Source organism: Solanum stenotomum, chromosome 3, assembly GCF_019186545.1.
Source record: "Solanum stenotomum isolate F172 chromosome 3, ASM1918654v1, whole genome shotgun sequence".
Lineage (NCBI taxonomy): Eukaryota > Viridiplantae > Streptophyta > Magnoliopsida > Solanales > Solanaceae > Solanum > Solanum stenotomum.
The window spans coordinates 12,842,353-12,846,888 of record NC_064284.1 but is presented as its reverse complement, the minus strand read 5'-3'; positions in this window follow the sequence as shown (position 1 = coordinate 12,846,888).

Sequence of the window (4,536 nt, the reverse complement as noted above, 5' to 3'; positions counted from 1 at the left end):
CAACTGACCCCACCCCTTTTTCCCTTTTGACTTCTAACATACAATGCATACAATGCATACAATACATACAATTCCATACAACACTACTTACAACACATCAACAGCAACCAGCCGGCCCCACCCCTTTTTTCCCTTCTAATTTCAACAATAGCAGCAGCAGTCCAAAATGTCAACAGCAGCTGTACGCAGCAACCCTGCTGCCTCGGATTTTCTGGGATTTTGGAGAAATTTCATGCCAAACTCAGTTGCTCCCTGTTGGCCTTGAAAAGGAGCAAGAAATTTGAATTTTGAAATGAAAATTGCACCCGATTTCCCCCTAATTTCCATCTATATATTCATCTCTTTTGATCACTAAAAAAGGGGGATTTTTTTTGGGGCAAGAATTTATAGANGCAGCTGTACGCAGCAACCCTGCTGCCTCGGATTTTCTGGGATTTTGGAGAAATTTCATGCCAAACTCAGTTGCTCCCTGTTGGCCTTGAAAAGGAGCAAGAAATTTGAATTTTGAAATGAAAATTGCACCCGATTTCCCCCTAATTTCCATCTATATATTCATCTCTTTTGATCACTAAGAAGAAAGGGGGAGAGAATTTTTTTTTTGGGGGCAAGAATTTATAAAAAAAAAAAAAGAAGTTTTTTTTTTCTAGTTTGAGTTCTTTGGCAATAGTGATTTTACACTTAAAATTTTATATTTAGCTCTCTTGTTTTAAGTTTTCGAGAAGGTCGCTGCTCAGATTTTCTTGGTTTGTTATTCTTGTTTGGCTTTTGTGGTGGAAGAATCGTTGCCCTCTAAAGCTCGTTGTCTCCGGTCGCTGCTTCGGAAGAGGTAATATTCTGTCGTTTTATTCTTTGTGTATATGATGTTTTGATTCATTTATGATATTATGCTCGTTTAATATTATAGTTTGTTTAGTTTTTTTTTTAGTTCATTTTAAATTGAATCAATTTTTTTTATTTTATTTTTTTTGTTTTAGTTAATTTGCTAGGTGATTTGAAATTATGTAGTCAATGCTTGTCTATTTAATTTATCTCTGTTAGCTTAAGTATTGACTAACGTAAGAAGCTCTCATTTTTGGCCCTATGTTTGTCCTATTATTCTTGAAAATGAAGTATTCAATGTTAGCCCAATCTCATGTAGTATATATATATATATATATATATATATTAAACCTCATATGTTGTTTTCTTCATGTATTTGGGTTGTGGGACAACATAAATGACTATTTTCCTCCATAGTCTTTCTTGCTAGAATATAGTTGTATGTGGCCATAATTTTTTTTTTTTTTAGTTCACCTTTAATCTTGCTTTGCCTCACTTAGTCGATGTTATATCTTCCTACTTAGTTAAGAAGCTCATTTGATTAATTGGCTTGTTTTAATCTTAATTAACTGCTGCAATTATCTCATTTATTTGGATATAAGCCCTTCGTCTTTTGTTTAGAAGTGCTTTTATTTTGCAATTATGTTTGTATCTCCTAAAGTGATTTATGTGTTTACTTCTATCTTGAATTGATTACTTGATTGCCGTTCGTTGGAATTTTATCTCTATTCTAATTCTTGGTTATTTTTTTTTTTGTTGCATAAAATCTGCCCAAGTCCTCACGGACTCAATCTTTGCATTTCGGATAAGCCATAAAGGCCCAAATTTCTTTTATCGAGTCAGCCCCTATATATTCGAAAGCTGTTACAGGTCCTGAAGACCCAACATGTTGCTGAAAATTAGTTCAAAAACTCGAAATGGGCTGTATACATACTGTATACAGCATTTATACAGTGATATATCAGTTCAAGACAGAAAATATGTGTCCAAAAATAAAGTTACAGGTCGGAGGCGTCAGAGCAGGCTGTATATAGTTGATATACGGTTCAATATACAAGAAAAGTGGCTTAGAAACGACCTGTATACAAAAATATACGTTTGACGTATACACAAAGTCTCTAAGGGCAGACATTAAGCTGAGGCCCAAATCAGTTGCAGCAGGCCCAAGAAAATTCATTTCTCCTTTACTCTTAACTTATTCAATTGTGTGATTATATTTTTTTTTTTATTATTTAACTCTAACTTTTAAATAACTTAATTAAATTCCCCAAAAGATGAACCATATTGTTTATGTTAAGTTTATTTTTAATTAAGTTTTCCCCTTTTTTGTCAACCCTCGTACTTTTATTGAAAACTTTTACTTAATCTTCAGTTAATTAAAAAATGATTTTCATGCTTTATATGGGTTTAAATTATTGTTTCAAAAAATGAATAAAATAAATTCCAATTAATTTCTAATCACTTGTATTTCGAGTCAAATGTTTCATTTTTGGGTCCCTTTCTCTAAAAAAATAAAAAAAAATAAAAATGCGTCCTTTATTTAATTTTTTTTTCTCAAAGTTAATCAAATATATTGTAAGTTATTATTTTATTTTATTTTTATGCTAAATCTTTATTTTTTCTAAAAAATAGTCAAATATATTTTAGTCAAGTCGCAGGTCAACAGCATGTTAGCGGACATTTCGAATGCTTAAACCCTTCTCGAAGTGTAAATTGAACCCCGAACCCTCTTTGGTATTTTCAAATGATTTTTTCTGTTTAAGTCTTTGAAAATTATAAGTTTTCTTAATTTCTTTAAAAAATTAAGTGGCGACTCTTTTCTAAGTATTTTTCTCAAATTGTTTTATACTTAGAACATTTCAAAAGTGATTTTTCTAAAGGTTAGGAAAATTACGGCACGATAATGGATCGGGCTGGAATTTTGACAGAGTGTTCCTGACATCTTGGTGGTTGATTTGAACGGTGGAGATTGGATTCAGAGGTCAATAAGATCCTGTTTTGAGTCCTGAACAACAGCTGAGTTTGGGTGGTGTTTCTTTCTATTTATCTTTTGTTGGTGTAGCTCTTGTTTGTTCTCTCTTGGCACTTGTTGTGCAGCCATTAGAAGAATATTTGTAACTCTCTTATTGTTATAGTGAAGCAACTTGGATCTTGTCGATCCATGGTGGTTACCTTTGGTTTGAAGGACTTTTCCACGTTAAACTTGGTGTTCTTTATTTTAGATTTTCATTTTCATCTTTTCGTCACAACAATTGGTATCAGAGCAAGGTTCTCTATATGGAGGGGAATATGAGCAAAATGGTATGTCTAAACGGAAGAAACTACAACATATGGAAAAGCAAGATGAAGGATCTACTGTTCGTGAAGAAGATGCATCTTCCTGTTTTTGCTGCTCATAAACCTGAGACTGTGACTGATGAAAATTGGGATTTCGAGCACCAACAAGTATGTGGATATATAAGGAAATAGGTTGAAGATAATGTTCGCAATCATATTGTGAATAAGCCACATGCTAGAACATTGTGAAAAAAGTTGGAGACGCTTTACGCTTAAAAAACTGGCAATAACAAGTTGTTCTTGCTAAAGCAATTGATGACCTTTAAATACGAGGAGGGCAGTCCTATTTTTGATCACATAAATGATTTTCAAGGTGTCCTTGATCAACTATCAAGAATGGGTGTTAATTTTGATGATGAAATACAAGAACTTTGGCTTCTTAATACTCTATCGGATTCTTGGGAAACTTGTCGTGTCTCTTTAACAAATTCTGCTCCTGGTGGTAAGGTCACTTGAGATATGCAAAAAACGGTGTGTTGAATGAAGAAGTTAGAAGAAAATCTCAAGGCACATCTTTACATTCAGATGTTTTGTACACAAAAGATCGAGGGAGAGATAAAACAAGAGATCCAAAGAGTAGAGGTAAAAGTAGAAGCCAGTCAAGATTCAGGAATTCAAATATTATATGCCATCATTGTGGAAAGAAAGGACATATTAGAATATTTTGCAAACAATTGAAGCAAGATCTTAAGGAAGGGAAGAAGGAAGAAAATAATGGAAACAATGTAGTTGTTGTTGTTCGAGATGACCTTATTTTTGCTTGTGATAAAGACTTCATCAATTTTGTATCTCAAGATACAAGTTGGGTAGTAGATTCTGGAGCTACATCACATGTCACACCTAGAAAATACTTATTTTCATCTTATACTTCTGTTAACTTTGAGGTGTTAAAGATGGGTAATGCTGGTGAGGTTAAGGTGTTTGGTGTTGGCACTGTTTGTTTGAAAACCAATACTAGTACAACGTTAGTCCTTCAAAATGTCAAGCATGCTCCAAACATTCCCTTGAATTTGATCTCTGTAGGACAACTAGATGATGATGACTATCATAATGACTTGTTTAATGGCCTATGAAACCTCACCAAAGGCTCATTAATTGTAGCTCGAGGAAGAAAGACTTCAAATTTATACGTGACACAAGGATCGATACTTGGTGACTCTATAAATTTGATAGAAAGCAACACTTTATTAGAATTGTGGCACAAGAGGCTTAGTCATATGAACGAGAGTGGGATCACCTGTTTGGCTCAGAAGAATTTGCTTACTGGTATGAAACAAACAAAGGTAAAAAGATGTGTTCATTGCTTAATTGGGAAACATAAAAGAGTTTCTTTTCACAGTCATCCTCTTTCAAGAAAGTTTGAGCTACTGGAGCTAGTAC